This window comes from Ambystoma mexicanum, chromosome 1q (genome assembly GCF_040938575.1).
Source record: "Ambystoma mexicanum isolate Mex_15411 chromosome 1q, UKY_AmexF1_1, whole genome shotgun sequence".
Taxonomy (NCBI): Eukaryota; Metazoa; Chordata; class Amphibia; order Caudata; family Ambystomatidae; genus Ambystoma; species Ambystoma mexicanum.
Genome location: NC_090922.1, coordinates 947,039,374 through 947,065,446, shown reverse-complemented (window position 1 = coordinate 947,065,446; position 26,073 = coordinate 947,039,374).

The window sequence follows — 26,073 nt, the reverse complement described above, 5'->3', positions numbered from 1 at the left end:
TAGAAACGAATCCTGAAGAAGCAAGACCAAAGTTGTGTGTTCTGTTTCATATCCTTTTCAAGGCAGAGAAAAGCAAAAAAAAACTTTAACATAGACAAAATGTGATCATTTAGCTGGGGTGTGCCCACGTCACTTGTATTTTTACCCAAATTGTTTGGTCTACAACTTCTTTTTTTATATAATTCATTTTCATTCGATCTTCAACTCCAACATTTGTCACAGAAATGTATTGAGGCAATATTATTCCATAACAAAAACAATGAGAAATTGATTTCCGTTAACCTTTCCCCTCTCCACATCTCCATATCACAGGGATCCCCGTTTTCTGACCTCCATATCTAACAGGACCTCCATCCAACATCTTCCACATCCTATTCCTCTCCATCATAGCATAATATTACAAGGCCTGCGGTAGCAGCACAGTAGTCATGGTTAAGTTGCACAACCCATGTGAAGAGCACTTTTTGGGCAGCTTATAATGTCACCCCCCATGGATGAATCCTCACCAAACTTTGCAAAAAACATATATTTCCTCCATGTAATTATTCTGCAAAGTGGGGCAAAGTTATAGGGGGGTCCCAAAATTTGTGGAAATTCTCATAGACACAATTGAAAACATGTTTGCTCATGCCTACAGCCCAAACCGCTGGATGAATTGTGACAAATTGTGCACCAGGAGCAGCAGTTTGGTGTAACTCTGTCTCGTAGTTTTTTTTCAAAATGGAAAAAAAATAGGTAAAATAAATTTGTGAAATCTGTGTCCAGTCCGTTAACTCACTTCCCTATTATGTCCACAGACAACATGCTGGACCATTCAGGATCTGACGTGATGTCCGTGCACATTGGATGCGTCCTCTGATTGGTTGGTGAAAAGCATGCATTGCGCCTTGTTTTTGTTATTGGGTCGCCAAGTTGGATCCGTGTACAGTGGCCGATGTGCGCGGATAGCGCTGGCGGTGGGGGGGTCTGAAAAACACATTTGTGGATATTTGGTGGTCGAAAGAGGGGCTGAAAAGGTTGGGGGTGGAATAAAGATAATATGTGGCTGTTTTTATAGGTGAAAGAAGGGCATGCTGGTCCCGCCAAGTCTGCAGACACAGGGGTAGGCGGGAACAGCGCTGTGAATGAACAGTTTAGAAAACACATTTGGGGTTATTTGATGGCTGAAAAAGCGTGTGGAAAGGGTAGGGGAGTAGAATAGAGATGGTATGGAGATTGATTTATAGGATAAAAAAAGGGTTTGCAGATGCCGCTGAGTCCACGGTCAATTTTAGTGTCTGCAGACATCATTTCAATTGTAGGGGGTTCAGGTCGAGTTTTGTAATTTGAAGGTGTATTGTACATACTTGTTATGTTTTTTAATTATATTGTGGCAGTTGTGGCCAGTGGCCAGATTCTTGGGGGCATGGACATAGGCCATGCCCCAAAGAATCTGGACACTGGCCAAACACTTTAGCAATGCGTATAGTAGTTATAGGTAAAGCAGGGGGGGTATACAGTATTTGTAATATATTGGACTGATATAATTAAAGTGTATATAGTATTTATGATTGTACTACAATTGAGGATAGTGCTCCTTAATGTCTCGACCACCTTTCATATGCTGAATCATTGTATCCTTATTAAATGGTTACATGATATCTTTAGCATCATGGACTGGCCACTGGACTTGCTGATCTGTTTTTCTCACTAACTGCCCTTCCAAGCTGCAACTGGGCTATTTGACCTCCACCACCTCACTGTATACTTGCAGAGTCCCCCCGGGTGCTATCCTATAATTGTGGCCATTACAAATCTATTTCCTCCCTCTGGCTCACCTGATGCGTTTCTTCTTTTCTCATTTCCAGTGTTACGTTAAGGACACACAGTTTCCTTAAATTTTTCTGAACTCATATGTTCTCTTTGTTTTTTTAATCAACATTAAGGCATTGTGTGCGGTTAACAATGTTTGTGTCAATAGTCTATATGGTATTTATGACTGTAGTGCAATTGAGGATAGTGTTCCTTGATGTCTCATCTACCTTTCACACGGTGAACCATGGTATCCTTGTTAAATAGTTAAATGTTAGAATCATGGACCGGGCACTGTACTGGCTGAACTATTTTCCTTACTAACTGCCCTTCCCAGCAGCAACTGGGCTGTTTGTAATCCAGCACCTCACTGTATACGTGCAGAGTACCCCAGGGTTTTATCATATCAATGAGGTAATTACATATCTATTTCCACCCTCTGGCTCACCTGAGGTCTTTCTTCTTTTCTCATTTACAGTGTTATGTTAATGACACACAGCATTCCTTAAACTTCCCTGAACTAATTTGTTATCCTTGTTTTCTGTCCCTGTTGTCTGCCCGCCATTGAGGCATTGGGTGCAGCTAACAATATCTGTCTCAATTCCAGTAAGATGAATCTTATTATGTAACCTGTACCCTGTTTTTCTCCTACCCTTTGGCTGCTGTATTTGGGCTGTCTTCTGTTACCATTCTGTGAGCCCATAAACCTTGGGGTTAACTTTAAATGTTTTCTCTCTTTTCTACTTAAATTTTGGAGCTTGTAAAGAAAGTCCATGGTTTGAGCTTGACTTCCTTACAGGCATTGTACTGTTCCTTACCTTCTCCTAGAAGCTCAACGTCTGTAGAGCCTTGGTACTGTGAAGACTGGACTACTGCAACAGCCTCTTCATTAACATCCCCATTTGTTGTCTATACCCCCTTTGGCTTTGATTTTGATTTTGAAGAATTTCTTAAGTGCACCAGACAGATTAAACTGTATTTGGGCGCAGATGACAACTAAAGGTCAGCACATGAAAGCAGAAAGAAAGCAGATTTTTAACTTTAGTATTAAATGTATCCAAATAGAGAGGTTTTCATCCTTTTTCTAAGCAAGTCCAACGCCTCCCATGTTCTAATCTCCAGTGGGAGTTGGTTCCACATTTTTGGCCCAAACACTCCAAATCTTCTATCTCCCCTGAAGACACAGTTTTACCATGGGACACAGATCAATAGTTTATCTCCAGAACATAACTTTCTAGTTGGGCAGTACTGAATGATCTTCTCTGCAAGGTAATCAGGGGCAAGCCCCCTCAAGCATTTTTAGAGCAGACGGCTAGTTTGAATTTAATCCTATCCTTCACCATAAGCCGGTGGAGGGATCTCTGCATTGTAAAGGCATAGCCCTGTTTCCTGAGATGTCCGATCACTCTGACTATGACATTCTATGCCTTCTGCACTCTAGCAACTTGTTTGGCTGGAATTCCTGCTAAGAGGCTACTGAGGTAGTCTAGGTGGGGGTTAGTCATTGCCCCCACCACCACTGCCTTATCCTCTGTTGGAATGAAAGGAAGCACATTCCTTAGTAATTCTAATGAATAGAACACTGCCTTCACCTTCGCGCCCACCTGTACTGTACTTCACTGCCCAGGTTCCCGTGCCATAAACAACCCAGAATAGGGCTGCAAGACTTACCTTTGGCCTGAAGTCCAGGGATGGTATCGCTGCAGCCAGAAAATGTGTACATTAGTTCCTGCTAATTGCAAGCACTATAATATCTCTAACTTTGTTTCCCTAAACACTGCACTGCTACAGCACTCCACTGCTGTAACTCAAATACTCTGCTTGTGAAATGCTTTTTGAAACAGAGAGCGGGAGGTATGTCTCTGTCTTCAGCCAGTGCCTCTCTTTGGATCAGCCTTCCTGCTCCTTTTATACTTGAGCTGAACTTCCTTAAGTTCCGGAAACTTCTCAAAACTGTGCTTTTGTGTTCCTGTTTTACTTAATCCCTTCCTTGCTAACTCATAGCACTGCCATTGATACTGGTGGCTTGGCCTCACACAAAACTCACAGATTCCAGGCCCTATATTTAGTCAACACCAGTACATCTCTCCACCCTTCAGCACTGCCCTTGCGGTTATACCGCCTGGTGGCTGTGTTTCACCCCCTTGGGACACCTTTGCTCCAGCAGGTAAATAGTGGCCTCCCACATTGGCATGTCTTAGTACTTTCCGTCTGGGCTTCTGTGAGCACTTGTTAATCGCTACTCCTCTTTCCAATCACGCACCTGTTTTACTGCACAATCCATATGTGCATGTATAGCAGCAGTGTGTACACTTTTCTTGGGTAAGCAAGGGAAATGCATACAGAAAAGATTTGTGCAACATTTGTAAGTGGCAGTTGGTGTGTGGAAGTTTAATATGCTGATTGGGTTATCTGTATAGTTGTTTTAACTAATTGTTGGATATATGTGTGACTGTTTCAAAGCCGACACTGAGGGAGTGGCACAAACATAACAGTAAAACGGGTGGAAGGGCCGTCTTGTGCAATGGTGTGCATGTGCAATCTGTTTTTTTTTAATAAAGCATGGCCTAGAGAGGGGGACTACAGAGACCGTGAATAGTCATAAAGGGCCATGGATTATGATCCATATTGTGCGCTAGAAGAAAGTATTTGGTTCATTAAATTGTTTCTTTGTTTTGTTCTTTTTCTCTATTATAGTTTTGTCCATTATTTCCATTAGCATAATAGACATTTCTAATGGGAATGTTGTAGAATCATATTGAGTCTAACTACTTAACTAACAAATGTAACGTAGATGGAGCCTATAAGCTTATATTTTTGTACTTCTATTTTTTAACTGTGAAAGGTGGTTCCTAAAGGAACCTTTTTATTGGTGTTTTCATTATTTATTTTATTTTTTGCAGGAGAGGTCAGGAAGTAGGGTGGGGAGGGAAGTAGGGGAAGGGGCAGCAAGCACAACTATCATGGTGCAAGTGAACAGGAGAAGATGTTGGGTGTGCATTAAATCTAAGGCAGGGGGCAGTGTTTCTTGTGCTCCTTGATTGCAGCCTTGAAAGCACTTCGAAACTGCTCCCCCCTGCAGAGTGGTGTTTTGCAGTATGTACAGAGTACAGTTGTCTTTGAAAGATATGGGTCAACACCGTCTTTCATAGCTTGCAAGGTAGCTGGTGGGATATTGTGCCCCACAGGAGTAGCCTGTGTGGTGGCAGCATTGGTTGAGGAAGATGGGGTACAGGAAGACAGCCTACTATTTCCTTAGAAAAGAATAGCCTTTCTCAGAGCATTGCAGTGGTTGGATTCAGTTTGACGATGCATGGAGGTGGTCCTGTAGGAGTGCTGTCCAGGTTGTCTGAGACTGAGTAAAACGCTGAACTCAGTGCGTTTGAGCTTGGTAGCTTTAGCCTTTGTTATTTCCCCAACAGGGGCAAAGAACTGACACACCCATGATTCTCTCTGGGTGCTAGAGGTAGGCATTTTCTCTATCTCATCTCATGGTCCTTTTGATTGTTTTCTGAATTATTGCACTTCTTCCATTGTCAAGGGCATCCAGACGGTGTTGATGATGGTGGTGGCTTCTGGGTAGGAGGGATGGCAACAGCTGATGCCGCTTTTGAAGATAAATAGCACTTTTGCTAATATTCCCCCGAGCATGTGCTGTGTCCTAGATTGCAAATGGATAATCAGTAAAAATAGGTATAGGAGCTGGCAAGGGTACATGTTCAGTTTAATACTTCCTAGATCAGATGGAAATGAAGTTTCAAACTTTTCACGCAGCACTGACCCATTGCTGTGATTGGGCAAGTAGCCCTCTGATGGAATAGGATCTATCCATCGGTGTTCGTCCATGCGGCAGCCACTTTAAAGCTGCATCCCTTGGGGTAGAGGCTCTGGGAGCCTTTGTAAGCATTTTGTCTGGCAATATTTATGTTTTTGTGTTTTTGTGAACTGTAGCACGCTCAGTGCTTCTCCTCACTGCCGCTTAGGGCCTCTCGAACTTCTGTTTTGCAGTGCTCCCCTCCCAGCACTCCCATCTACACTGTGATTGGGCAAGAGGCGTACTGATGGAATATGGTGTATCCCTCAGTGTTCACCCACGCGGCAGCCACTCTAATTCTGCATCCCTAGGGGGGTCTTTGTACGCATTTTGTTAGGCAATATTTGTGTTTTTGTGAACTGTATAATGCTCAGTGCTCTCCTCATGGCTGCTTAGGGCCTCCCGAACTTCCGTGTCACAGGGCCCGCCTCCCACCCCTCCCATCTACACTGTGATTGGGCAAGAGGCCCGCTGAGGGAATCGGTCTATCCCTCAGTGTTTGTCCATGCGTCAGCCACTCTAATGCTGCATCCCTTGGGGTAGGAGCTCTCGGAGCCTTTTTAAGCATTTTGTCTGCCAATATTTGTGTGTTTGTGTTTTTGTGAACTGTAGCATGCTCAGTGCTTCTCCTCAGTGCCACTTAGGGCCTCTCAAACTTCTGTGTTGCAGGGCCCGCCTCCCAACCCTCCCATCTATGCTCTGATTGGGCAAGAGGCCCGCTGATGGAATAGGGTGTATCCCTCGGTGTTCGTCCATGTGGCAGCCACTCTAATGCTGCATCCCCTGGGGTAGGAGCTCTCTGAGCCTTTGTAAGCATTTTGTCTGGAAATATTTGTGTTTTTGTTTTTTGTGAACTGTAGCACGCCCGGTGCTTCTCCTCATGGCCACTTAGGGCCTTCCAAAATTCTGTGTTGCAGGGCCCACCTCCCAGCCCTCCCATCTATGCCGTGATTGGGCAAGAGACCCGCTGATGGAATAGGGTCTACCCCTCAGTGTCCGTTTACATGGCAGCCACTCTAACGCTGCCTCCCTTGTGGTCAGAGAACTCTGAGCTTTTGTAAGGATTTTGTCTGGCAATATTTGTGTTTTTGTGAACTGTAGCATGCTTTGTGCTTCTCCTCACAGCCACTTAGGGCCTCCCAAACTTCCGTTTTGCAGGGCCCACTTCCCAGCCCTCCCTGATAGGTTGTTTTGCTATTCTTAACCATCTATCCCAGGGCAGCCCCCTGCCCTTGCAGCCCCTACGGCTAAGGCCCCAAGGCAAAGGGCAGCTCCTTCATTTGCGGCTCCAGTGAGTGTCTGCAGGTCTCTGCAGGGGAAGCCAGTTGCCAGCTGTCAACCGTCAGCGCCTATGGAAGGTAGGATTGGCCCGGGTCAGGGTTAGTACCTTACTCTACCCTGTAAACCTGTCCACATAGCAGACCCTCAAACTTAGGTGTGTTTTTTCTCCTGTTTTTTTAAAAAAATTGCATTGTGAAAGTATTAGAACTGCATTGTAAAGCCTAGGCCTTTCCCCCATTATTCAAGACTGTTTTTCTCCTGCTTTTAAAAATGTAATTGTGACATCAGTGCCGTTCTCTGGCTTGCCTCCTAGCATAGCACTCATCTAGTGAACCCTCTACCACTAAGCACCTGTCGTCCTGTCCAATTGTCAACTTGTCTCGTCGCTCACTTTCTTGTCTGCTTGCCCCCTGCCCTGTGTCCTTCCATAGTGTTCTCCCTTACCCCTTCCTCTTCTCTCCTCTCCTCTCCTTACCTACTCCATGGTGCTCTCTGTCTCTCCTATCTTTTCTAACTGCTTCTCTGTCGACTATTCTGCTTTCCTCACTAAATCTGGTAGGAAGAAGTTTAAAAAGTACATCCTGGTCTCCAACCCAGGCCTCCCTATCGCTGACACCTATACCAGTGCCTCCTCCAGGCAACCTTTCACCAACATCCTCTTTGTCGTTCCCTCGCCACACCTATGGACTCTACATATGGTCTCTGTGCTCTCTCCCTTCTCTTCCTCTCCCATTAATGGTGGCACTCAGTCGGAGGCCCGCCTGGCCTCATCCACTCCTAAAAGGTCATCTTTAATGTTTACTTGAATGGTACTATCTTGGTCCAAAGCCCTCAAGCCCACCTTCTGCTCTTTGATAGATGCTTCCTGCGCCTCATCAATTTCCTTTCTTCTCCTGCTGTCCCCTCTCTCTCTCTCTTCCACGGCTTCCTCGCCACCTCCTGCTCTCTCCTCCTTGGCTACCTTGCCCTCTCCTCCTTCCTCTTCTGCCCCCCCTTGTGCTGCTTCTACACCTTTGCAGGGCGTACCTCTGATTTGTACCCATCCCGGAAGTCTTTCAAGGACAGCATCCTTCTCCACATTGCCACTCTAAACTCTCACTCAGCAGTCAAACACTCCTGTGACATCTGCCGTCTCCTGGAGGAACTTGTCCTCCATGTCCTCAGTCTCACCGAGACATGGTTCATGGCCTGCCCCATCACAAGCTTTGACACCCTCCTCCCTGATGGCTACGAGATCCTCTCTGTGCCCAGATTCCACCGTTCTGGAGGGGGTGTAGCGCTGATCTTCCCTGAGTGGATTCCTGCCTCTGTCATTGGTACACATGCCTACTCCTCTTTTAAATGCCTCATCTGCAGGTCCTCTCTCTCTCCTGGCCATTCCCTTACTGTGGCTACTGTGGCTACCATCTATCGGCCACTTGGTCAGATTTCCTCCTTCTCTCTGGGTGGCTGGACATCTTCTCTTCCCTCTTCGTCTCAACCACTCAACTCCTCCTTCTTGGAGACTTCAACAACCACCTGGATCTTTCCTGTCTTTCTACTGGACTCTTTCGTGACCGTTGCGACTCTCTCTCTCTCTATATATTCTCCCTTCTGGCCCAACTCACTCTGCAGGGCACACTCTGGATGTTCTGATCTCTTCAGACCTTCCCCTTTCGATCGCTCTCACCACTCCTCTCTGCTGGAGTGATCACTTCTCTCCTTTTCTCCTATCTCACCCTCTCTACCCCTCAGGCCAAGCCAATTCTAGCACTGCCACCAACCCTCTCGGTTATCTGACCCATGAAGTGTGTGTCAGTTGAGGCCTTTGCCACCACTTTCTCGCCCATTCCTTTCCCCGTGGCTGATTTACATGCTGACACAGCCCTTTCCATGCTCCACTCTGCTATATCTGATACTTAGGATGTTCTTGCCCCTGTCATGAGGATCTGTTTGAAGTCCAAAGCCAAGTGCAACTCTTGGTACGACTCAGAACTCGTCACCCTTATATGCAAGTGCAGGGTGGCTGAGAGGAAAGGGTGAGCTTCAGTTACATCCTCGGTCAAAATGGCCTGCCGCCTGCTCCAAAGGAAATTCCTGCTCTCTGTCCGCATGAAGAATAGAGCCCACATACATGCCCACGTCTCCCAGGCATCTAACATCTCGGCCGAACTCTTTAAAATCTGCAAGGAGCTGGCCAATCCTGCTGCAGTCCCTACCTCCCCTGCCCCCTCCCAGGCCCTCTGCACGGCCCTGGCTCTCATTTCAGCTCAAAAACTCTGGACATCCTGTCCTCTCTCTCTTCATCTCCCCCTACTCCCTTCTCTTCCTCTGGCCCTTCTTCAGCTACATCTCCTCCCTCCTTCTCTGCCTTTACCCTGTTCTCCTCAGACAAGGTTTCTAGACAAGTACAATCTATGGAAGTCTTGTCAAAACAGGTTTGCCCCTGTTCCTCCAAAACCATCAAGGGCCACATTGACACCCTGGCAACTGCTCGGGCTGATTTCTGCAACCATTCCTTCGCCACTGGAGTCTTCTGCTCCCCCCTGAAACACTCCCTTGTGCACCCTCTTCTTAAAAACCCTCTGCCAACCCTTCCTGCCTGGCTAACTATTGCCCAATCTCCATCACTCCTTTCCTGGGCAAACTCCTGGAAAAGATGGCCATCTCCTAGCTTAATCTTCACTCTGAATCTGTTGGTTGTCTCCATGATCATCAGTCTAGCTTCTCACCACTGAGTGCTGCCAGAAGCATGGGAACTGCTCTTCTGAACATCCGTGAAGACCTGCTCTCCAACCTTTATTCCAACACCCCCTGTGTCCTCTTCTTACTTGATCTCTCTTCTGCCTTTGACACGGTCAACCATGCCATCCTGCTCAAACGTCTCCATGATAACCTGGGTATCACTGATCAGGCCCTGAAGTGGTTCACCTCCTTCCTCTCCTCTTCTCTATCTCTATCTCTAAATGTGGTATTCCCCAGGTGTCTAACCTCTCTCCCTGGCTGTTCAACCAATACCTGGCACTTCTCACCCACCGCATTGCCGCTTTCTGCCCCAACTTTTAGTGCTATGCAGATGACACTCGGATCATTGTCAGGATCCCTTCAGCCACTTCTTCTCCTTCTCTCATCTCTGACTGTCTGTCCGCCATACAGGAGTGGGGTACCGCCAATGTCTCTGCCTTAATGCCAGTAAGACCAAGATTCTCCTAATCAGCACACCTGCTCTCTCCTTACCTGTCACTCTCTGGCCAGCCTCTCTTGGCCCTCTTCCTGCTCCCACCTGTGAGGCTAAAAACATCAGGGTCATCTTTGACTCCACACTTTACTTCTCTCCTCACATCTCTGATGTCTCTAAGAAGTCACACTACCAGCTGCACCTCCTCTGAGGTTCTCTTCTTTTCCTCTCCATCCCCCTAAGCTCATTGTCTCCAGAACTCTGGTTCTCCCTAGACTAGACTACTGCAACAGCCTCTTTCTAAACCCGCCTGCCTCTACTCTCTGCCCTCTGCAACTCATCCAAAACAGGACTGCAAGACTTGTCCTTGGTCTCAAGTCCAGGGTTCATATCTCTCCAGGACTGAAATCTTTGCACTGGCTCCGGTGGCAGTGAGTATTAAGTTCAAAACCCTCTGCATTATCCAGAAGACCTTCTTTGGTGCCTGGTCCCTCAATCCCTTCAACTCTCTCTTCCTAAATATCTTCCTTCACGAGCTCATCGCTCATCCGTCTCCAACTCCCTCAGGGTTATTCGCTTCTCCAAGCTGCAAGTTGGTGGTAGATCTCTTTCTTCTGCTGGGGCCACCCTCTGGAACAGCCTCCCTGCCTCTCTGAAACTTGAGGAGAACCATCTCTGGTTCCAGGAGCACCTCAAGATCTTCCTCTTTGCTTCTGCTTTCTCTCCTCCTCTCCCCTGCTGATCTCCTGGCTGAATCTGAAACTGCACTGGTTACCAAGCTACCCTCTGATCTTGGGCCCAGGCCTCCTCCCCGCCAGTTGCACACCTGCGCTGTCCCCATGGAACCTTTGCACTCGGGGACTGTCTTGGTAGCCCTACAGCCCCTACTAGCACTTGTCACCTGATGTCTGCACTTACCCTTGCACTTGACCTGGCCGCACTCTTATTTATTGTCTTTATTTTTTTTACTGTTATCCTATGTACTGCACTGCCCCCTCCCCTTTCTCCATGCACTTCTCCCCATCCCCCTTTCCCTGCACTTGAGCAATCTTAATGTCACTTGGCCTAGAAGGATCGCTGTCTCTGTCTTCCCTCCGTTTCCCCTCCCTTGCCTCGTCGATCCTTCCTCGCGTTATAAATGCCAAATCATATTATATCATATAATTCACAAAGTGCAGACGTATTCGCAAACACGTCATCATGCCGCACCAGCACGTGGTCACATAACATTTTCTGTAAATTCTGCAGTGTCATCAGACGTTCACGAACATCGGCAAACGCAAAAATAGTGGAACAAGTTGCAGAAAATGTATAGAAGTGTTAAACATGTTGCTAGGAGGTGGAGAATGTCAAAGTTTTAAGTTAAAACTTTCTACAATGGTTGAAAATGTGGTTATATTGGAGTAAGTATTAAATTAAGAAGTTGTTGCAAATAATGGTTCACTGGTAAAAACCCATGAAATTCAGTGAGAAAACTTTGTTAAAGGGACGTTATGGTTAAGTTGCACTAATACAAACCTATGACATTTTGTGAAAAAACATTGTTAAAGCTACATTATGGTTAAGTTGCACTAATAAAAACCTAGGAAATTCAATGAAAACACTTTGTTAAGGGGACATTATGGTTACAAGTAAAACTGAAAAAAAACAGAAATTCAGCAGTTATGGTAAGCTAAGCAACCATAACTCGCACCACCACTGTGCACTGCTAACACGAACACCCAAGACATCAAAGACGACATCACAAATGTAATTTAATGTGTATTTCCCTGCTCTTTTCTCTACCGACATAATATGTCCATTTTACATAATATGTCCATTTTGGGCAAATCACATTGCCCCATATAGAGGTTTTAGGTAAATACATATATCTATACACAATTGTTTTGGTGCATATGGTCCAGACCCAAAGTATCACCCTCAGATGCATGGGTAGTTCCCAACCCCAATTTTTTGTTTGCAGTGGTAGACTCGGAAATTCACTAAGCACAATGATTCCAACAACTTTATGACCACATCCTTTGGATTATCAGTTGTCCACAGCACCACGTACTGTAATAATGCAGCTGCATAATAGGCTTCAAAGTCTCGTGCGTCAATGCCCCTTCTTCATACGTTAATGTTAATGTTTTAAATCCAATCCTGGGATTTTTATTGCCACAATTAAGCCATAATAGTAGTTTATCTAACCTCTGAATTACGTCCCTCACAATTAATCTGGGCATCTCCTATAGTACATATAAAACCCTGGGTAGTATTATCAATTTAGATAGTGACACTCTACCGATCAGGGACAGTGGAAACTCAAAAGTCTATAGACCTATCAAGTTTCATAATAACCTGGTCTATGTTAGTTTCGAACACAGTCAATCAGTCCACATTTATCATAATACCCAAGCATCTAGTCCTTTTCAGTGGTAGGTCTTCGAGCACCTCAATGTCCTCAAATAATGGATATACCATAGATTTTCCCTAGTTCATTTGGATACCTGATTCCCCTCAACATTCCTGGATTTGTTCTAGTATTAAAGGGAAGATAACCATTGGATACTGCATATATAACAAAATATAATTTGCATATAATGAAATAACATGATTTTTATCAGCTATACAGCTATAAAGCTATACAGTATCCAAGGTCACCAAATCGGCTCCTAACCAAAAAAGCCCAAGGGTTCCATCACTACAGTGAACAGCAATGGTGATAATGGACACTTCTGTTGCCTGTCGCAATCCCCATCCCATCTGCAATTTGCCAGACATATGTACATTGATCTGAACCCTCGCCATCAGAGCTGCATCGATCAGTTTCACCTGGCATAGAATATAACCCCACACCATAGTGCTTACAAAGTTCCCACATGAAGTACCATTCCATACTATTAAATGCCCTCTGTGCATCTAGGCTAACAATTGCCCATTTACATGGATCCACCCCCATGCGCTCCACAAGCAGAAATAATCATCTAATATTTAAAAAGGTATTCCTCTGTAGAATAAAAGCCAACTGGTCCTTGTGCACCAGTCTTGCCATGACATGTGTTGGGCTCAAGTAGAAGTATAGTAAGGGCCTCCCTCATGGACTCCGGCAGTATTCCCAACTGCAACGCCTCTGTATATAGTTCCCATAGTTTCGGCACATACTTGATACAATTCTACCTGTAGGCCATCAGTAGGCAGGCAGGTTACCCATATTAAGTAACTTTGAACTTTGCAGCCTATTCAACCTCTGAGAGCTGAACAGGTGGATTCAGAGCCCCCTCCCTCATCAACGCTAATCATAGGCAACTATGCTTCATCAGGAAGCTCATTCACCTGTTCATGACCCGGTCCATGCATCCTAGTGTACAAGGTTAATATCCTTTGAATATTATTAATTCAACATTGATTCCTAGTTAAAATACCATCCCTATCCTTAATAGCTACTATGGGTTCTCATTTTTAACTAACCATGCCAATGTTTTACCAGACATACCAGCCTCTTCATTTGTGACATACAATGAGTAGTCCATCTTACCAAATTTCCTATACAGCCCAATGACCTTCTCTTTATGTCTATTAAGTTGTGCAAAACGTGCCTCCATATTTGGTGCATGTTGTTCCAGATCCCGTATCATGTCTTCCATGTGAGATATTTGTTTAGTGAGTGTTTGCTTAACACCCTATGATATAGTGATACATTGGGCCTCATTACAAGCCCGGCGGTAACCCTGCCGGTTTTACCAGTGGGTTGCTGCCGGACTTGTAAGATTAACCGTGCCTGGCTTGCCGGTAACACCAGGGGATTACAACCCTGGCATTCTGGAAAGTCGGTGCCAGTGCTTCTATTACGGCTTGCTTACCATGGCCGACGTGTCCAGCAGGGTTGTCTGCCCTGTCGGGCACAGCAGCTCCTGCAGGCAACCCTGTATGGTGCTGGTCCAAAAACAACGGTGCCGGGAGGCTGACCGGCACACTTGTTTCCAGACCGGCACACATGTAATGAGGCCTGGCTTGCAGTTTGGCGAACTGGTTGATCCCAACAGCTCAAGGGGAGAAGATTCATTGCAGATCTTCCCTGTCGTCGAAGTTTGAAGATTCAGACTCGCAGCATGGCTTCACCAGGAGGTTCAGTCGTGGTAGAAGTCCTCTTCTGTCAGCTTCTTTTTGGTTCTCTTGATCCATTGGTGACTCTGCCTTCTCAGTCCCAGAGACCTGCTTTTTATGCAGTTTTCCCCCATTCACACAGCCTGGCTGTCAATCACACAGCAGGGTGGCTGTCCCGCCGGGACAGTCACCACAGTCAATCATATCAGAGTGCAACATGGGTCTTCAAGGAGACCCTGTGTAGGCAGTCTCAAACCCCTCCCTCACATCCTGTCCCCCTCAGACATTCAGGCGCCTAAGGAGGGCTTCTGTGAGGAAGCCCGCCAAAGGACAGCGAACAAAGGAACCAAACATGTTTTGGCTCACAGAGTAAAACACGAGAAAGACTTTTACAAAAAGAAATGAAGAATAAACCCAGCCGGAACCGTATAAAAGTAAATATGGTCCAGCAGGTTTAAGTTTGCGGCTACTAAGATAGCCTAAAACAATACCAAGGCTATTTAAAATAACTGCAGTAGAAAAAATAGGGTAGTTACCAATGCCACCAGCTACATTTTAATGAGAAACAGACAAAAAGGAATAATTATTAACCCTTTCCAGAACTCTATGTAAGATAGTTTGTACTGGGTCTGTGGATTTAAAAAGACTAATAAAGTCAATGGCAACTTTACTTGTCTGGGAGACAGTAGTCAGTCCCAGAAAATGGAGTCAGCGTTGGGAAGTCTAAAAAAGACAACCCTGTGTCACTGCACTAAAGGTGCTGTGTAACACACAGTAAAAAGATGATGCCTATGGAGTAGGTGAAACTCCAAGTCTATGAACACAAAAATGTTAAACACACACAGCAAATCACATGTAAGAGTGGGAAAAAGGAAAAAGAAAGCCTGCAAAGCTGCTGAGGGAAAGCTACCCCTGAACAACATTTAAAACAAATATTTTTATTTTTATTTTTAAATGTAAGCTCCTTTGCTGTGGCCACCATGATGTGGCTATTTGTTTCTGGAGTGGCTGGCTCTCTTGTTCAGGCTTCTTAAAATAAACAGGGGGTTCCACGATTGCAACACTTTGAGCAGCGCCCCTAAAAGAGAAAGTATAGAAATAATAAATCATTTTTTTTATCCTTCTGGAATTCAATAAAATAACTGCTAGACTCATTAAAGGTTTATTTTAGGCACACTCCAGTCACTGATTTAGTCTGTTCTTAAACACCTCAACTCAGCCTTTCATCCTTCTGAGGTTGATAAATGAATACCAACACAGGTTGGGTGATATTGCATGTATATTTGTTCTATATAAAGCGCTTAAGCATAAGTGCTATATATTAACACATCATTATCATTTGGCCTTGCATGTCTGCTGCATTCAAAATTTGGTAATATGGACCTATACACAGTGATATTAAAGATACATATGGTGATGCATTCTTGTATCACGTGCATATCACATTAAAGTGATATTGTAACCATATTTTTTTGTAGTGTACTTAGGAACATTGCTATGTGATGCCACTTCCTGTTTTGTCAAGTGGTGATAGGTTGTGATACATGGCTTCCCGTGATGTCACTTCGGGGTGGGGTCAAATGGCAACCCTTCCTGTGATGACATCAGAGGTCAAGGGTTGTGTGATGTCACTTGTGCTACCCCTGGCATTTGGTGAAATGACGTCCCTGGAAGTATGTTGTTAAAACTCCTGTATTAGTCTGTTTCAGTGGTATTCATATGTCAAAATGTAGACGAAAAGACAATGTTGTGTAGTGTGTAGTGATTTGATGAACTTCTTCAATGATATACAAGACTTACATAGATTTCTGTAATGAATCATCTGTTCATTCGTTTATCTTCCACAATCATGTATTTATTTATTGTTCATTTATAATTTATATAGAACTTATACACAGGTGAAGTGCTTCAAAGCGCTTCAAGGCGGGAAGGGAACAAGGGAATACAGTAATCATTCTTAGGCCTTGAAGATTCCGAATGATCTAAACAGAAAAACTAGCATACTAGGCCTGACGACATTTCTCCTAGTGCAAGAGCATGAAGTGGTACAGTTGAGACCATACTCGGGGTGGGGACGGAAAACGAAGGGGGGGGACAGGACAGATGCTCTAACTGGTCCTAGTACATTTAAGTTATGCAGACATACTTACGGAAGTGCAGAGACGGGGGAGTAGAGTGGGAACAAAGAGTCCGATTCAGCAGGGCCCTGGGTTAACTGCAGAGAGGTTGCCCTGCATAAGGAGCATAAGCTGAAAGTGCAGTAATGTTAAACAAAGTGCAGGGGCCCGGAGGCAAGTGTAAAAGACTGGCTGGGGAGCCTGAGAGCGGTTGGCTCTGGAGGCGGACCAGGCAACCAGTCAGCAAACAACTGAACAGAGTTAGGGAGAAGAAGGAGGGTGGAGAGAAGAGAAGGGAGGTTAGGAGGGGAGAGGGAGAGAGAAGGAGGAAGAGAAAAGGAAGGTTTTGAGAATTTCCGGATCTTGATGTGCTCCGGCTCAAGACAGAGAGAAGCAGGGAGACTGTTCCAGAGGGAAGCACCTGCAGAGGATAAAGATCTGCCCCCAAATCTCTGTTTGTGAAAGCGGCTCACCTGCAGAGAGATTACCTTACATTGCATTATATTTATAAAGCGCACTATGGGCCCATAGGCATGAAGTAGCTAACAAAAGTACAAGACATACAACGAAAGGGTCACCTATACCAACCTGAGCAATTCCCATCTAAGATGGTCACAATGAACAAACCTACTGGCAATATAGTTCCTAGACAGTGCCGCCCCGAAGGCCTGCTTATGAAAAGAGAAAGGTTTTAAGTTCTTTCTTGAAAATGGCCAGCGGTTTATGTTCGCACAGCTAATCTGGAAGTAGGTTCCTCAGGATGGGAGCTTTGAAAGCAAAAGCCACATACTCCGCTTTTGAGGTTTTTGGTCTAAGTTGCTCCAGAAGATTGAGAGCACCAGATGTTTACACTCTGGTGTTTACTTGATTGTTGATGTGACACTGAAGATATGGAGGCATCAATTGCATTCTGCATTTAAATGTTATAACCAGTGTTCTGAACTTGATTCTGGCCTCCACTGGAAGCCAGTGGTGTCCCCGCCGGGCTTCAGAAACGTGTTCATGCCTAGAAAGCCCCACTACAACTCTCACAGCCCAATTCTGAACCTGTTGTAATTTCTGTAGAGCCAACTTACTGATACCTAATAGAAGGCTGCAACAATAATCTATTTTGGCCCCTATTATCGCTCTTGCTATAGTTTAATCGCTTTTCTGAGATATAAGGGGCCTCAGGTGTGACAGCAGTTTAACATAATATACTGATGAAGACACAACCGAAGACACGTGTGCTTTCATGTTAAGAGACTGGTCAAGGGTAACACTCAATATTTTCGTTTTTGGGAGTGGGCATATGATATCATCCCCCAGCGTGAAAGAGCTGTAGGCATGATTTAGGACCTTCAGTGAATGTGGGGACCCCACAATCATTAACTCAGTCTTAGCCCTATTCAGAGCCAGATAATTATTCAGCATCCAATTTTCAATCAAACTGAAGATTCTGTTCACTTCCAGCCATTCCAGTGAATGGGAACTAGTTAGATGCACCACACATCGGGTGTCATCAGCGTAATTTGAAAAGATTACACCCTACTGCTCCAACATGTAAAAAAACGGTGCCATGAAGAGATTGTAAATACATGGTGAGGTGCTAGTTCCCTGTGGAACTCCATAAAGAAATGGGATTGAATCAGCTTCTGTGATATCCGAACAGACACTACTGTGTCTGTGTTCTAAGAAGGAAGTGATCCAAGCAGCGGCCTGGTTGGAAAAATTACCCACTTCCTTGAGCCTCACGTTCAATATGGAGTGTTCAATTAAATTGAAGGCTGCAGATTGATCCAGTGATATGATCAATGAGAGCCCCCTCTTTTCCATTTGTTCTAATAACCTGGATTTTAACTCCAGAAGAGAGGTCTCAGTTCCAAACAGTTTTCTAAAACCTGATTGATGAGAGTCCAGAATTGGATGAAGTGTTCAGCAATCTGATGGTAAGCCGCTCTATCAAGAATTTTCAAGAAAAATTGAGTATTTGAAATGGGGCGGAAATTCAAAGGATTATCTCTTGACAATCCTGGTTTCTTGGTGATTGGGGTAACTTTAGTTTGTTTTAGTTGCAAAGGCACTTTTCCTTCCTTAAGTGGTGCGTTAACAAAGATTGCTTTAAATAAGGACAGAGCACAGGATTTGATGATCGTGGAAGCACAGGCATCACCTCTACACTGTGATGGTTTCATCTGCCCTATTATTTTTTCAGGTTCCATTTCAGTTATTGGGTGAAAGTTGAATATGGGGATATCTGGATTCCTTATAAAGACGCTAGGTGACGTAGTATCCGAGGAGGCCAAAATCAGCTTCTTTTTTTCAAGCATAGTTGCTCCGATGTTATTCAGCTTACTTTGCAGGCCATCTTGGATTAGTTGACACCGGTCCTTATCGTTTGTTTCAGCTAAACCCAGAGGAGCAGGCGTAATTTCCTGTTCCTTTAAAATTCTAAACAATTCTTTAGTATCAGAAACAGCATTACTTATATGAGTGTTGGGAAAGTTTCTCTTAGCCAGAAATATATAGCCAGATGGAGGAGGACGAGCGGAGGACTCTAGAGGGAGAGCATTTAGGAAGAGAGTGTTATAGATAGTGCAGGCCCAGCACCAGAAAGCCTTGCAGTGGCGTAACACAAAATGTGGGGCCCCCCTGCGAACCATGCGGAGGGGGCCCCCGCCATCTCAGCAACAAATTACAGGTCGTGCCACACTCTGGGCCGGCCTAGATTATCATGCTTGCACAATAGGCATTAACGTGCTGCTGATTGGGTATGCCACACACTGCACTAGGAGAAAGATACACATATGTGTTTTAATGCAATATACAGCGCACATTCTGAGTAAAATTGGCTATAAAGCCCTAGTGTTTGCAATTGATTTGTAGGGTAACACCAATCCAATACATGCAAGTCACCAACAGTGAAAAGGAACATTAATGCTTTCCTATTAAAAATGTCATGCCACATTGAAACCATGTTCCACTGGCTGCCCAATGTAGACCAGTGTAGACACATAATAACATTACAGTAAAGCATGCCAGACCACATTTAGACATAACTAGACTGATTGCACCAAAATGCCAGTCGAAGCAATAACACTAATCAAGAAGAGAGCACACATTCAAGCCTGGGTCTCCCTCGGCCTCTAACAGCACGGCCAAACTCTTTAAAATCTGCAAGGAACTTGTCAATCCTGTTGCAGTCTCTACCTCTCCTGTTCCCTCCCAGGCCATCTGTATGGCTTTGGCCTCTCACTTCTCAGTTAAAACTCAAGACATACTGTACTCTATCTCCTCTTCCTCTCCCTCTTCCTCTCTCGGCCCCCCATTGGCCATCTCTACCTCTTCTCCTCCTTTGTCCTCTTTCTCTCTGACAACAACTGACACGGTTTCTAGACAAGTCTGATCTATAAAAGTGTCAATGAAACAGGTGCTCCCTGCTCCTCCAGAACCATCAAGAACCATATTGACTCCCTTGCCCCAACCTTGGCCGATTTCTGTAATCACTCTTTTGCCACTTGAACGTTCCCCTCTCCCCTAAGCACTCCTGTGTGCAGCCACTCCTCAAGAAGCCGTCTGCCATTCCTACCTGCGCGGTAAACTATCACCCAATCTCCATCACCCCTTTCCTGGGCAAACTCTTGGAAAAGCTGGCCATCTCCTAGCTTACACTCTACATTGAATCTGTTGGCTGTCTCCATGACCATCAGTTTGGCTTCAGAGCTGCCAGAGGCAAGGAAGCTGCTCTCCTGAACACCTGTGAAGATCTGCTCCCTAACTTTGATGTTTCCTGTACTTTTGACACAGTCAACCACGCCATCCTGATCAATTGACTATGTGAGAACCGGGGCATCACGGATCAGGCCCTGGAGTGGTTGACCTCCTTCCTCTTTGACTGGCCCTCCCAGGTCTAACTTGGTCCTTTTCTCTCCACCACCTCTCTCTCTACCTGTGGCATTCCCCAGGGCTTTAGCCTCTCACCCTGGATTTTCAACCTCTACTTGGCCCCTTTGGCCCAACGGTTCTCTACCTTCCCCTCTAACTTTCAGTGTCATGAGATTCAGGATCGGTGCACCTCCTACAATATCTGCCTTAATGCCAGTAAGACATATCTCCTTCTCATTGGGACCCCTACCCCAGATTTCCCTTTCTCACTCTGGCCGCCCACCTTGGGCCCTCTTCTTTCGGCTTCCTGCGAGGCCAAACACCTTGGTGACATCTTCGACTCCACTCTCTTTCTTTCCTCACATCTCGCACGTCACCAAGAAGCCCCACTACCAACTGCTGCTCCTCAAAGGGACTCTTTCCTTTCTCACTTTTCCTCAGAAGCTCACTGTCTCCAGAGCTCTGTTGCTCTCTAGGCTGGACAACTGCCACAGCCTCTTTCTCAATCTGCTTTCCTCTACTTTCCGCCCTCTGTAACTAATCCAGAACAGGACTTCAAGACTTATCCTTGGCCTCAAGCCCAGGGATCATATCTCTCCAGCCCTGAAATCTCTCCACTGGCTCCCGGTGGCTGCAAGGATCATGTTCAAGACCCTTTGCATTGTCCACAAGTCTTTCCGGGGTCGGGGCTGACACTAAATCCAATGCCCTCTTCCAAAATACCTTCCTTCTCGGGCCCTTCCCCTAACTCCTCCAACTATCTAAGGGTTAGACGCTTCTCCAGGCAGAGAGCGGGGGTAGATCACTCTCCTCTGCAGGTGCCTCCCTCTGGAATGGCCTGCCTGTCCCTCTTAAACTTGAGTGGACCACCTGAAGTTCCGGAATCAACCCACAACTTTCCTCTTCTCCTATGCTTTCTCTCTCTCCCTCCCCTACTGACCTACCTGACCTACCTGTCTGCTGCACCGACTGGTTGCTTGACTACCATCAGAGTCTCCCTGAGTCCAGGCTCTTTCTTGATCCGTCACCCTTGCACTGCCTCCGGGCATACCATGCACTTAGGGGATGTAACTATAATCTTACAGTCCCTTGTTCTCCTTGCACTACCCAGAGCGCACTGCCCTGGCTGCACTTACTCAGAGCATTACTGCCCCGTTTTCCCCTCCCCTTTTCCTTGCACTTCTCCGCTCCATTTCCCCTTGCACTTCTCATTCTCGCACTTGCACGATCTGAATGACACAAGGCCTAGTAAGATCGTTTGTCTTCTCCTCCCTCTATGATCGCTCCCTTGTCTTGTCGCATCTAGAAACACTTGTGTACAGGCGTGTTATAAATGACATACATCATATATCATATCATTTTATCACAGATACCCAGGAAAATATACACTGCCACAGTAAGAAACGGCTAGACTGGCAGCACCCAAATGCCAGTCTAGCCGGGTAATTGCACTTAGCAGGACTGCTCTATCAGAAATGTGCAGTTAAAAAAAGTCATACGAAACTGAGGAAGAACTATACTGGTTGTACCAAAATGCCTCTCTAGCCACCAATGCCACATAGCATACCTGCTTAGCCTGGACATGGACAACCGTTATGATTTATCACACAATCCCGTTCCCACACATACCCTCTCCATCCCACCCCTTACCCCATACTCCAAAATCCGCTCCTTGGCCCAAAATTACCTTCACGTCCCTCTTCCCTGTTCCAGAGCTTACGTATGAGGCTCCTTGAGAGTGGGACAAGGAGTAATGAAGATTACAGGTAGCTAAGTCAGGCATTACCACCATGTATCTCTACCTCATCCCAGTACTTGTGTATGAGGCAGAGTGCTTCATACACAAGTACTGCCTCATGCACAAGTACTGCCTCATACACAGGGACAGGGACGAGGAAGAATAGAGCTAGGAGTAATGATGATTACCAATAAGTAATCAAGGCATTAAACACAAGAAATTTTGGGCTATGTTGACTCAACCTGGCTGACCTTCAGAGCAGTTGCCGGACAGAACCGCACACAGATGTTAAATGGCACCTGGGTTTCGCTGTTAACAAGGGCCCAGCAACGTAAAGCATTTCACTGTTAGTACCTGCATTCAAATGGCAATTTCTTTAGGCAATTTAAATCATGATGTGGGTTTAGTACTTGTATGCCAAGGGAGTGATTGGAAGGGTAGAGAGGGAACAGGAGACCCCTCATTCTCACAGCATTCCATAAGTGGGAGCTTTCAGACTTAACAGAGAGAAAGTTAACTGTTTGTAACATTGAAGCTGCAATAGAATAGTCTCATTAAAATGCATAAAGAAGTTAGATGCCCCCACACACATACGTTTGCCCCTCCCCCACTGCCCATGAAGTTAGCTCCTCTCCCAGCATTTGAAGGATTAGCCCCCCAAAATGTAGGTTTTGTTGAGTCCCTGAACACAAGCACACACACCATTCACCATATACACACACGTGCACCAGCTATCCATACATTTAGGTATGCACTCTTTCACCATACAGGCACACCCAGTGATCCATCCATACATTTAAGTGTGCACCCTTTCACCATGCACTCTCACAGGCAGCCACTTACACATTTAAGTGTACACCCTTTCACCATGCAGGCACACTCAGGCAGCCACCCATACATTTAAGTGTGCACCTTTTCACCATAGCGGCACACACACCCAAGCACCCACCCATACATTTAAGTGTGCACCCCTTCACCATACACTTACACATGCAGCCACCAACACATTTAAGTGTACACCCTTTCCAAATACACTCACACACACACACATGTCATGGGGTTTAGGGGAGCCCTATTACTTCAAAAAGAAATTGGGCCTCATTACAGGTCCAGCGGTAACCATGCCCGTGCTACCGGCAGGTTGCCACCGTACCCGTAATTATTTACCGGCGCCTGACTTCCCGGTAACACCTGGGGATTACAAGCCTGGTGGCCCGGAAAGTCAGGCACCGGTAAATTGCAAGTGCCCATTCCCATAGAGTCTGATAGAACTCTATGGGAATGGGGACCACGGAAGCACTGGCACCTTTGTTAACGGTGCCAGTGCTTCATGAAAATGCTGCGGACGGGTGCCAATCCACCTGGCAGGTCTGACCTATCGGGTTGGACGGCACCTGCCCGCAGAGTTATAGTTTGCCGGTCTGGAAACAGCGGTGCCGGTAAGCTTACCGGCGCCGTTGTTTTCAGACCGGCAAACATAGAATGAGGCCCATTGTTTCTTTTTGAAGTCACTCTGACTTCATAAAGAAAATATTTCCTTTAAGGACCGAACCATAACGGAAATAATTTCTTTATGAAAGCAGAGTGACTTCAAAAATAAACTATTTCTTTTTGAAGCCATAGGGCCCCCACAACCCAAGACATGCAGGCCTCCAGCCTGGGGTCTTCCATATCATGGGCTGGGGGCAGCCCTTGGACTTCAAAGGGAAAGTTTATTTTTGTGGTCACTCTTCCTTCATAAAGAAATTATTTCTGTTACTGAAATTATTTCTTTATAAATGCAGAGTGAATTCAAAAAGAAAAATTTGAAAAAGAAATGTGAACAAATGTTTTTTTTCTTTTTTTTTCTTGAAGTGGGGCCCCCTTCCAGGACATGTAATAGTGGGCCCCCCCACACTGCAGGGGCTGCGGGGACTCCCGTTAAGCCAGTGCAGTCTTGTGTATTATGCAGAGGGTCTTGAATTATATCCGTGCCACCACAGGGAGCCAGTAGAGGGATTTCAGCGCTGAAGAGATGCAGTCCCAGGCTTAGGTCTCACGGTTCTGTTCTGTATTGAGTTCTAGAGGACAGCGAGTAGAATTAAGAAGACTGAGAAAGAGGCTGTTGCAATTGTCCATCCTAGAGAGAACCAGGGCTCTCGAGGTGATGAGCTTCTGTGGGAGAGTGAGAAAAGGTAGAATATCTCTGAGGAGATGCAGTAGTTGGATGTTGGACTTTTTAGAGATGTCTGAGATGTGAGAAGAGAAGGAAAGAGTGGTGACAAAGATGACCCCAAGATTTTTTGCCTCATTTTTAGATGAGGGCAGAGGGCGAAGGGATGCAGGCCAGTGAGAAAGTGGGAAAGCGGGAACAGGGGTCCCAAAGAGGACAATCTCTGTTTTACTGGCATTCAGGCACAGATCGTTAGCAGCACACCAAGCCTCAATTGTGGATAGACAGTCAAGGAAGAGCAAGGAGAGGTGGACGCTAACGGTAGCCTGAAAGAGAGCTGCGAGTCATAGGCATAGCACTAAAAGTTAGAGGTAAAGGTCGAGATCCCTTGGGCCAAGGGGGCCATGTAGATATTGAAAAACCAGGAAAAGATTAGATCCATGGGGGACACCACTAGGAGAGAAAGTGGTAGAGGAGAGAAAGGGCCCGAGTTCCACCTGGGAGGGCCAGTCAGAGAGAAAGGAAGCAAACAACGTTAGGGCCTGATGTGTGATGCCCAGGGTATCACAGAGACAGGTGATCAGGATGTTGTGGTTTACTGTATTTAAAGCAGAAGAGAGGTCGAGAAGAATGAGGACAGAGCGAGAGTTGGAGTCAAGATTTGAGAGCAGGTCTTCACGGGTGTTCAGAAGAGCAGCTTCTGTGCCTCTGGATGCTCCAAAGCCAGACTGATGGACATGGAGAAAACCAATTGATTCAGTATGGAGGGTAAGTTGAGTGATTGCCAGCTACTCCACAAGCTTTCCAGGAGGGGTGATGGAGATTGGGCGATAGTTTGAGGGAATGGATGGGTTGGCTGAGGGTTTTTTGATCAGAGGTTGTACAAGAGAGTGCTTCAGAGGAGTGGGGAAAACGCCAGTGGCAAAATTGAGGTTGCAAAGGTCAGCCAACCCTGGAGCGAGAGTGTCAATATTGTCCTTGATGGTTTTATAAGGGCAGGGATCCACCTGTTTGGAGGCGGCTTTCATACATTGAACTTGTCTAAAGACTTCATCAGGTGTGATAGGGGAAAGGGAGGAGAGAAGAGAGGGATGGGTGGAGTGGTCGAAGGGGCCCAGGAGATGTTGGTGCACGGGGGGGCAGAAGAGAGAGAGGACAGGAATTCTTGTATTTTGGTGGTGAAGTTTGCGGCCAGGGCTGAGCATGGGCCTGGGTACGTGTAGTAGAGGATGCGGCTGTGGTAGGGTTGTTCAGTCCCTTGCAGACTTTGAAGAGTTTGGCCCTGTTGTTAGATGCTGCGAAGATACAGGCTTGAATCTGGACCCTTTTCTTGGAGTTGATGCAGAGTCTATATTCCCTTTGAAGAACACAGTAAGCCAGTTTCAGAGGGTGCACCTAAAGATCCACATTTACGTTCCACTGCTCTGCACTTGCGTTTTACCGGCAGCCAGTTCTGAGTCATACCAAGAGTTGCACTTTCTCGCAGGCTTCAGTTGGACCCTCATGACAGGGGCAAGAATGTCAAGTGTGTTGGAGATGGAACAATGAAAGTTGGAGAGGGCTCTATCAGGGTGGGAGTCAGCTGCAGGAGTAGAAGAAGGAGCATAGGTGGAGGCAAAGGCACCCGCTGACACTCTTTCCATGTCTCGGATGACCTTCAAGGCAGGAGTTGGTGTAGGGTTTTCTATTGGCAAAGGAGAAGAGAGCTTCAAATGAGAAGGTAATGATAATTCCATGAGAGTGAAGTAGTGAGAGAAATGGAGAGTGGCATGTCTGTGGTGATGTGAGCATCCAAGATGTGGCCAGCAGTGTGCGTAGAATCATAGGGTAGAATGGAAAGAGAAAGGGAGTCACATAGGTTTCCAAAAGGTCCTGAAGAGTCAGGAGAGTCAAGATTGATGTTAAGATCCCCCAGAAGGAGAAGTTGGGAAGAGGAGGAGAGGAGTGAAGAGGCCAGGTCAGCCCATTCATAGAAGAAGAGGGTGGTCTGGCCAGGCGGCCGATGGAAGGTGTGCAGAGATAAAGAGGTGACAAGTTAGAGAGAGAGCCTGCAGACCAGGCATTCAAAAGAGG